The 9,465-nt window shown below is 34.8% G+C and overlaps 1 long non-coding RNA gene across 1 annotated transcript; it reads right to left on the reverse strand.

Annotated features, from left to right (window-relative positions):
• Positions 1 to 5,762: 5,762 nt before the first annotated feature.
• On the reverse strand, positions 5,763 to 8,845 carry LOC130801903 (uncharacterized). Its single transcript, XR_009039677.1, has 3 exons — positions 8,545 to 8,845; positions 7,478 to 7,555; positions 5,763 to 6,421 (listed from the first exon to the last, which is right to left on the reverse strand). It is a non-coding gene; the product is annotated as an uncharacterized LOC130801903 (long non-coding RNA).
• Positions 8,846 to 9,465: the final 620 nt, after the last annotated feature.

The raw sequence follows: 9,465 nt of genomic DNA on the forward strand, positions 1-9,465 counted from the left end.
AATCCCATTGCTTCATTCCAGGCATTGGTTGGAAAATAGGTGCATAGGCTAATGCATACATCTCCTTACTGTATGCCTTGTGCACATACATTTCAGGGTTGCCCCTGAATGCCATGATGCATTTGAATGCATGACAGCAAGGGATTCCTGTCAAATCCCACCTGAAACAACCACATGAATGCCTTTTCAAGTCAACCACCCATCTATCTCCATCATGATCAACCTCAAACAAGTCAATATCAGAAATTGTCTCAAAGCAGTTCTTGGACATTTCTTGGGCACTTTTGAGCACCTTCATAGCAGCTGGCATGATTGATCCATGATAATTCCTACAACCTTCCCTTTTGTTGAAAGTCCTTGCCATGACATATCTTCTTATCCACTCCATCATGCTCAATATAGGTTTGTTTCTACACTCCCTCAAAACCGAATTAAATGACTCACAACAATTGTTCAACACCATGGCTGACTTGGACTTGGTTTTGAAAGCATGCCTACTCCACCTTTGAACAGGGATGTTGTCTAAATACTTGAAAGCATCATTAGACAACATCTTAATGGCTTGCATTTGTTCATTGAATTTGTCCTGCATTATTTAAGTGTGTTCATTGATTATTTAAGCAACAATACACTAAAATTGCCTTATTTAAACAAGAGAAGAGTTTATAATATTGCCTTGGTCCCTGCCCTTGCTGCTTGCCAAAACAAAGATTTAAAAGCCGTTCCTGCAAAATTGAGTTTGAAGTTGGCCCATATATGTCTGCAACAATACCTTATATCTGCATTTGGCACTACTTTGGAGAATGCATCCAGTAGTCCCTGTTTCACAAAAAATGTGTTAAATTATTTAATGGAATTACCAAATACAAACCCTAATTTCAGAACTCCACAAACACAATGTACTAATGCGTAACAATTAAACAACTGTATTAAAAATTCGATTTACAATGCAATTGACATCAAAAAGAGAGTAACTTTATTGCGAAAAAACCCTTACCTTTAACAATCGACAAGAATTAACAGAGCAACGAATCTTCGGTCACAATCAACAATGCTGAAGGGAAATGTGGAATTGAGGAAAGGAAGATGAGGAAGATGGAGAAGAAATTCACGAACAATTGAACTCTACCCTGCGTTTGAAATCAATCGCGCAATATGCAACTCATATAGCTTTTTCAACGTCGGAATTTGGACAAAACCCACCGGAATTCCATTTAAGGTGTTTAATTTAACAAAAAGTGTCTTAAAAGGTGTTTATTTGCAAAAAAAATTTTAAAAGGTGTTTCTTTACAAAAACCGGGTTTTAAAAGGTGTTTGTTTACAATTTTCCCTTCTTTTTTTTTTCCCTCAAAAAATAGTTTCTAACAAGTCTAAGAATCAGAGTAAGACTAATCAACCTAATATTGCATGTAAGTCAAGGTTCAAAAGAAAGAAGGATTGTAGACTGATCATATCCGTGCCCCTCCAAGAAGAAGGCAAAGAGAATGCATGCAGTTAATTTATTTATAGCCACTGCTTCAATGAATTATAAGATCATTCTAATCTCGTTAGATGTAATTTAATTCATAATAATTAACATAGAATTTAAAGTGGTTCACCAAATAAAGGCTACATCCACCATACCTAGGTGGAATTATATTAATAATGTATTTGATGGACAAACTATAAACTTGAATGAATTACCATGGAAAATAATGGGGAAGAGAGGCTAAGTTAGGGAGTAATAAACTAAACAAGGAGAGTGAACTTCTAATGGGAATTTTGTCTAGCAACAATGACTTAAGTGGTCCTTCAAGGTTTACACCAACAATGATTGATACTAACTACTAAGATACTTCCTTTTCTAACCAATGCCAATCAAACACATGACCCTTCTCTCAGGATACTAACCCACTTAATTAAATTTCTTAATTAAGTAAAAACTTGGTGAACATAAGTCACTAATATTCCTAACAATTTCATTTCAATTTGTAAATTTCAATTATGAAATTATAAATGAAAATTTTAATAATAACAAGGTTTGAAAAATTATTCTGAAATTCTCAACTTTAACTACGTTAAAAACAATGGTAAAAAAGGTAAAATTGACTCAAATTCAAATTTCAATTTTTTTTGATTTGCCAAATACTAAAATTTGAGTCAATCCTAAATATCAAATGAAATCATTGTTTCCAAAATAGCATAAGCATTCCTTATAGTTTTTAGTTCTGTAATCTTCTTCATTGTGAAAATTTCCACCAACACTATATTTGGATGATAGTTTTGAAGAAGAAAAAGAGGAAGGAAAAGGAGAGGGGGGAAAGGAAAGAGAGGGAAGTTAAACATAAGGAAAATATATCTTATTTGTTTAGAAGGCAAGAGAAAGAAAAAAGAAGAAAAATAAGTGTTTTTTTTTCAAATCTTTCCAGCTTTGGATAAATTGAGACCTTAAAAAAATAATTCATCTAATCGCTCCAAAGAATCCCTCCCTTCCCCTCTAAATTTCATTATCTCTTATTTTGTTATCTAAACAAGGAACTTTTTATCCCTTTAAATTTCTCCCATTCTTTTCCCTCAATTTCCTTATACCTAAACAAATCTTCATAATAGTTGTAGCTTTTTATATCTTCTAGGTCAATATTCTTTTGCAATTTACATTTTCTAAGGTTTTTAGTTAGAATATGTATTTATTCAAGTTGATACAAGCTTTTTTCAAGTTCCAAACATTTTCTAATCTATTCTTGTTGAAAAAAAATTATTCCCCACCATTGTTGTTCATGTGGTAGCAAGTAAGCTTTTATGTTCCTTCCTTAGCAAATTTCATGCTTTATTTAATTTCTTTGCTATTTCTCGTTAGATTGTTGTATTCTTTTAAATTTGTTATGTTATTTTTGTTTCGAATAAGTTTTTGTTGTATTCTTTGAATTTGTGATGCTATTTATGCTTAGAGTATAGGTTTTTATGGTCAATTTTATTAATTATTAATTTTTCTTTTCTAATGAATTTAACAGTAATCTTAATTGTCAATTAGTCATATTAGTTTAATTATAATAATCTTAGGCTTGTTTTCTTCCATATGAGATGAGTAGTAAGTCTATGGGTTAGGGGCTTAATAGCCTATTAATATGTTTAGGGGATGATTAGGGCTTAATAATGTAATTGCGTCTTACTTGTGACCCGTAGTAAACTTGTAACCAAACTCATAACTATAAATACCCATTGATGTAATCAATTTTTGGCAATAAATAAGAATATCCATTCTACATATTGACCTTGAATGTTGTTCATATTCGTCCTTGATTACGAGTTTAGTGGTTACGAGTTTGCGGTTATGGCAAGTGCGCTAGGCTTAGATAGCTACGACTCTAGTTCAAGATAGCTTACTTTTTGTCACTGGAGTTTAGAAAATAGAAATGACCTCCTGTTATGGTAATATTTATTCTTTTATTAATTTATTTAATAATTAACATCATATTACTTCGTGTTGACCTTGACTTTCGGTCAATGGACTTTTTTCTGAATTTCCCATCCTTCTTGAATGGCCCATGGGCTACTCACTTCCAGATACCCTAATTTCCCTCCAGAATAATAACCACCTGTTTGACTCAACTTCCCACTCACCCACATTCTTTGATCATCCTTCTTCCAAGGTAGATGACTGCCCACTATCTTCCACTCTCCATCATAACTACCAGCTGCTGCCCATTACTCCCATGATCATCCACTCCTCCTCAGGAATAACTTCCTTTCCATCATTATAAATAGGGGCAGCCACCAAGAAGGAAGGATCATCTGAAAAATAATCTTCTTAAGCATCCTTGCTCATACTCCACTTCATTAGCCTACCAACATTCCAATAACATCACCCACTGCATCTTTTTGTATTCATTCTGTAATCACTAACTTCATATTCTCATATCCACGATCTAACTTGAGCGTCGGAGGGTTTTTTCGGGAGATCACCCCCCGGACAAGGCTAACGTGTTGTGTTGCAGGAATTCAGGTCGCTTCCTCCTACGAATCGCTGCTCCCGATAACACTTCCACATGTGGTATCTTAAGTGTCTTCTACTTCCCCGTTTCACCACCGAAACACCTCCCATTTAATGAGTTCTTAGCCTTGTTTGTTTGCTTACCCTATGATCTCCATAACTTGTTGATGGGTTTCCATCAAAGTCCTAAATTCAGTATTTGTGGGTTGTGGGTTTCCATAACTTGAAAATAGTTTTGATATGTGGGTATTTTGTCAGACATTTATTCGTGTTGTTGTGTGCTACTCGGTATTTTATGACAAAACTTCCATGATATTTGCACAAATGAAGTGTCCAACTCTCTTACCTAAAATATTTTTAATGAAAATGTCCATATCACATTATTTCTGGGTGTGTGCATTATTGCACCAGCTTTAGCGAGATTATGCAGCTGTTTTGGTTTTTGATTGGGTAAAGCTTGCAGGATACTACTGGTGCTCATAGTGGTGTAGAGCTGTTTTTGAAATTAATTTGCCAAGATCAATACGACGCTAAGAACTTTGATGAACGATAACAATAACAATGAACTAAACAAATGTTTGATAAAGTAAAACTAGTAAAAGAGACACAAAAATTTAAGGAGGTTCATCCAATGATAACTACGTCCTCCGTGTGTGTAGTTTCTTGTTTATATTATATCAAAGGTGTATAAAACACTCTTATAAATAAAGTATTACAATTGTGTAAGAGATAAAATCAAAAGGCTATGTGTTTGGCTTAGAGGTTGTGTTTTTTTTTTTGTTATTTCATTTGTGTATGAGAGCTCTCTATGTATAAGAGAGACCACACTAAATAACATTAAGTACATCAAAGCTATGAATAAATGATAACGAAACAGCCCCAAATACTTGAAGAGTCAAAAACAACATCCTAGGAGCATCAGAGACTTTGCTCGACCAAAATAGGGGTTTGCTCGGTTGAGCGGACTACAGGAAGTTTCTAATTGCATTCTGTCTGTTCGCTCGACCCACCCTGAAGCTCGTTCGGTCGAGCGAGCTGGTCGAGCGACACATAAGAGGGCTTCTGACAGCATTGCTCGACTTGCATAGTAGAGCATATTGAATTAAACATTTGCACTTCTTCATCAAGTCCCATAACTCTAATAAATAACTCATATTTCATTACCTCGTTAATCCGTACTTTTAATCACCATCATAAATCACAATCATCAAGAGTCAACTCAATACACCTACGTTAACACATTCATTGGATTCTAAACCCAAGAGTCACACATGAATGCACACATCAATTGTGCACTCAAGTCACACCATTCATGATACCATTCATAACAGTTTTGTATCGCCTGTGAACTGACCTACCTGTGCTGCTGATTGCTCAAGTCTGCTGCAGTCGATAGATGTGGGATTGTACCTGATGCAGCTTCTGGAAGCCTGTATTGAACAATCATATACTGCAGACTGTAATTAGAAGGCTTCCATTGGAAACTGGCCTGCTGACCCAGAGTTTTAAACCAGGAACTGGAATTTGAAAGCGCTAATCAGTATCGAATTGAGCTTCTGCTGGTTTTGAAAACTATATGCACGGCTGGAAACATAAACAGGAGCACTACTGCTGTTTTGATCGCTCTGATCAGTGGATAGCTGCTGATTGTGGCGGATTCGACTTGGTTTTTGTTAATTAGTTATTGTAGTTTCTAGTTGGCTTTTGTTAATCTACTATGCAAACAACCATTGCCAAGAGTTTTATAGCTTTATAAGAGATATACTTTTCTTAATTTGATATATTTAATAAAAATATAAATCATTGTTAATCTTATTAGTTGTTTCATTTATTATTTTTATTATCTACATCATCAAAAATTAATAATAACAAATATATTATTTATATAATGAATACAAGCTTGTTTGGATACAAATAACAATTATTTGTATTTTTGGTTTCAAACCAAAGACACAAATAATTATTATTTGTATCTTTGGTTTTAATAAGTGTTATTTGTAACCCCCTTATTAATAACCTTCAATACAAGATACAAATAAGTTTAAAATCGAGATACAAATAAGGATTTTTCTACTAGTGAGCGTCTTGAATTCTTTCCAACTCAGTGGATTATCGAGATCACTCATTACACTATCTCTAGCGTTTGACCACCAATAGTTTGCCTCTTCTTGAAGGTAGAATGCAGCCTGGTCTGCCTTAAGTTCTCAAGGCATTGTACCACATTGAAAAGTTTGTCAAACTCTTGCAACCAACTTTCTAAAATTGTAGGTTCCCCAACCCCTAAGTACGTAGGAAGTTTATTCTGAGAGATTCTCTTACTCATGGAGGAAGCTGTCTCTGCAATCGACTTGGACTTTGACCTCCTTCCTCAGCCAATTCCATAACCAGCTCACGTAGTGCCTTGTTAGAAAAGTGTTGTCTCAAATGCTTGCTAGATAGAGGAGGCATTTCCTGTATACATCATATCCAACGCGAATATAAGTTTATTTTTCCATCTATGCCAAAATAACAAGGAAGTGTGGTGTCGAAGATCTTAACTCATGATCTAAGCTTAACTACACTCCCTGATGATCGACCTTATACAATATTACACTTATCTTCATTTTCAGTTGCAAATACGAACTATATAAGCTTGTTCAAAGGATTTCGTAAATGAACAATTGAAAGACGGAAATCACACATAGGAAGTGAATATAGTCATATATGATTCTTAAGCACCCATCACGTAGTGCGTTGACCTTCTCATACCAATAAGGTTCAAATTAAAATCGCATAAATGGATTATTATACAGATTTACTATGTTATACCAAAAGTTTCACTAACACTAAATAATACTCGATATTGCAAAGATCATAAGTATGAACAACTTACACTTATGAATCTAATATCAAGTTACTTAACGTATTCTACTTATGCACATGCAATGATCACCACAACGCAAAACATAAGTCGTATATCTATCCCAAATCTACCGCGCCCATGGCAAAGTATGGGCTCATACCCCCTCCAGCTGACCCCCTCGAGTGCTACCTTCGGAAAAACTAACACACTGGGGTACCAATCCAGTGAAGAGGCCACCATATTGGGATTTGCAAGGCCTGCATGATAACACCTCGGTCAAGGGGCGGTATCGGCCACCCGACGCCCAATGACAAAAGTATGCTCATACCCCCCTTACGGTGATTCCGTCGGATCTCACCTAGGGGACTACTAAATCAACCAGACATAATCCAGTTGAGTCACGCCAACTAATCATAATCAAGGCTCAATAACTAGAGAATCACTTCGATACCACACACAACCATAGTGTGTTCTCTACTATTTAGAAATTTTGTTCTCATAGTCTCCTAATGCTTTCATGCTACTTGCCTATACCACTACTATGACTATTCGATAGCATAGTTTACTTCCTCGCGCTCTATAATTCTAATACGATACATATAATCATGAATATTGATAATACCTTGAAACGATGAATATGATAATTAATTACTCAATGTACATACCTGCAAGCGTTACTGCATGACCAAAAGTTACAAAGGTCACCCAACTAAGGTTCTACTTTCCTCTTATGAACTGGGAACCTATACAAGTTAGGAATAAAACTAATAAGTTCTCTTAACTACTTTGTTATACCAACTAAAGGCCCAAGTAACCACTATCACCCATTCAACATGAGTTTTCAATTACTCTAGCACGTACACAACTCATTCAATACAAGTCAAAATCATTAACTCAACACAACACAAGTCTTTTCACCAATTTAAAAGTAAAAGTGTATGTGAATCGTTCCTTTTCATCAACTAATTTTGAGTATATCGGTTCGTGTTACCCAAAAATAACTGATCACAACTAAGCCTTACAATTTTACTATGACACTTATATAACGATAAGGAAAATTTAAGAGTTATCGAATTGCGATATCATATGTTACATTCTCCAAAGCTAGAAAGAATTATAATCATAACAACAAGACAAGTAACTTTATCAACCATCGACGATAAGTTGACATTATGCTCTTAGCTTTACTTAGATTATGCATTTATAAATTCAATGACGACCTACTTAGAGCATTTGTGATTCACAACAATCAAGTCACAACAATTAGCAACTATTACTCCTAATTAACAACCAAAACCATTTCTATAGTCAACTATAATAAAAATCATTACTAACTAAATATATCATAATCACAACTAACGCAACTAAACCCTCAAACAACTTATGAAATTATCAAATCAATCATTGCACCACCAACATATAATATAACAGCACACACTATTAAAATTTCATCCCTAAATTAAATCCTAATCAATTCATTGTTCAAAGATAACATCTTTAATTACTACCCATACTAAGATTCAAAAAAACTAATACACAATCAACACGCAACCCATAATTTCTAATTACACTTTAAACCCTAAATCATAAATATGTTCAATTCATCCATCAAACTCTTACCCAAAAAAAGATTCAATGAAATTAACACAAAACCAACATCAAACTCAATACACTTAATAAAACTCCAATTAAACACTAGAAAATTAATTAGAGAAAAGAGGAGATGGCTCACAATGGGGGGACAAGAAAAGGGTGAGAATATAGGTAGCTATTGTGGTGATGGTAGAGGGTGGATAGCCGGGTGCACCGGCTGGTGGTGGTGGAGCCCTTTGGTGCGCCTGCTGCTGAGAGGGAGAAGAGACACGGCCTATTGCCGGTGTCTGGGCTGCTGCGTGCTGCTCGTGGGAGGAGGAAGACACGGCTGTGCTGGTGGTTGCTCGTGGGCGGCTGGTTGGGGCCAGTAACCAGCCACTGGCAGCACAGCAAGGGGAAAGGAGAGAAAGAAGGAGGAGAAGGAGGGAAAGGAGTGACGGCTGGTTTTTGAGCAACAAGGGTTTCATGCCTTTTTATCATTATTATTATTATTATTATTATTATTATTATTATTATTATTGTTGTTGTTGTTGTTGTTGTTATTATTTTTCTCATCGTTTTGTTTTTATTTATTTTATTTTTTTTCTAGATTCACCTTCTTGAAAGGCCTAACTAAGAAAACTCATCTTCGAGTGCTCACAAATTTTAATAAAATAATAATTTTAATTCGAACCTCTTTAATTTAGTAATCGCAATCTATTTTTAATCTAAATATGTCAATATTTAAATGGAAAAATTGTCCAGATTAATCCAACCTATTTTCAATTCTTTGCTAATAATCCCATCTTTCAAAAATTAAAAATTAATCCAACCTTTGCATTATGTTTGTTGTGAATGGACCCTAATATGCACTAACCGGGTATAATCGGTCATACCCTTCAACTCCTTCTTTATTTCTCTCTCCTCCAATTCTGATTTCAATATCAGAAACCCAAATGATCCTTCATCTCCCTCTTCAAAGCTCTCTCTTTCTCTTCAATAGAGTCTTCAACAATCTTCATGAAAAACAACTAAATCTTTCCTCTTTAAATATGCCAATATTTAAATTCGTATGTGAATG

Source organism: Amaranthus tricolor, chromosome 15 (genome assembly GCF_026212465.1).
Source record: "Amaranthus tricolor cultivar Red isolate AtriRed21 chromosome 15, ASM2621246v1, whole genome shotgun sequence".
NCBI lineage: Eukaryota > Viridiplantae > Streptophyta > Magnoliopsida > Caryophyllales > Amaranthaceae > Amaranthus > Amaranthus tricolor.